This window comes from Oncorhynchus mykiss, chromosome 17, assembly GCF_013265735.2.
Source record: "Oncorhynchus mykiss isolate Arlee chromosome 17, USDA_OmykA_1.1, whole genome shotgun sequence".
Classification (NCBI taxonomy): Eukaryota; Metazoa; Chordata; class Actinopteri; order Salmoniformes; family Salmonidae; genus Oncorhynchus; species Oncorhynchus mykiss.
In genome coordinates, this window is record NC_048581.1 from 88,266,097 (window position 1) to 88,267,508 (window position 1,412).

A 1,412-nucleotide genomic window follows, 5' to 3' on the forward strand; every position below is an offset into this window, starting at 1 on the left:
ACGACTTCCGCCGAAGTCGGCTCCTCTCCTTGTTCGGGTGGCGTTCGGCGAGCGACATCACCGGCTTTCTAGCCATCACCGCTCCATTTCTCATATATCCATTTGTTTTGTCTTGTTTCACACCTGGTTTTCATTCCATAATCACACTGCATGTATTTAGTCATCTGTTCCTCTCCATGTCTTTGTGTGTAATTATTGATTGTTATGTGGATATCGTCAGACTTTTGTTATGTTCCGTGGTTTTGGCACGTTTATGTTTTTACAGTGGGGCAAAAAAGTATTTAGTCAGGTACCAATTGTGCATGTTCTCCCACTTAAAAAGATGAGAGAGGCCTGTCATTTTCATCATAGGTACACTTCAACTATGACAGGCAAAATGAGGAAAAGAAATCCAGAAAATCACATTTTAGGATTTTTTATTAATTAATTAGCAAATTATGGTGGAAAATAAGTATTTGGTCAATAACAAAAGTTTATCTCAATACTTTGTTATATATCCTTTGTTGGCAATGACAGAGGTCAAACGTTTTCTGTAAGTCTTCACAAGGTTTTCACACACTGTTGCTGGTATTTTGGCCCATTCCTCCATGCAGATCTCCTCTAGAGCAGTGATGTTTTGGGGCTGTTGCTGAGCAACACGGACTTTCAACTCCCTCCAAAGATTTTCTATGGGGTTGAGATCTGGAGACTGGCTAGGCCACTCCAGGACCTTGAAATGCTTCTTACGAAGCCACTCCTGGAATGGAATTAATTATTAAAGTGCGTTTACTACACTCTGCTCTCCTGCACCTGACTTCGCCTCCCGTATACACCCCTAACATGAGGAAAAATGTTTTTCAATCTGGTTTGATTGTACTATATACTATATTTCAATCTGGCTCCCCTTCCCGTTCTTTTCTCCCCCTCCTTATGTGTTTATTGAGTACACCTGTTTTGAGTTGGTTGTATTAGTGAGGCTTTATTAGTCAGCCGGCCCGCCTGGTTCTTTGTGCGGGATTGATTATTGTAACCCTGGTGTTTGCATTAGATGTACATGTTCGTGTATTTAGTGCTGGACTGTTTTTCGTTTCCCTGTGTCTGGGGCATTTGATTTGAGCACCCGTAAGTGGGGGGACCGTAGTTCTCCGTTAAAGAAGCACTTTATTGAACTCTGCTTTCCTGCGGCTGATTTCACCCTCACGACACCCAGGACACAATCCATCTATCCGTAATGACAAAGCAAAAAAAAAAAAAAAAACGTATTTACGTAAGTGTTCATGCCCTTTGCTGTGAGACTCTAAATTGACTTGAAATTTAGCTCAGGTTCACCCTGTTTCCGTTGATCATCCTTGATGTTTCTACAACTTGATTGGAGTCCATCTGTGGTAAATTGATTGGAAATTTGGAAAGGCACACACCTGTCTATATAAGGT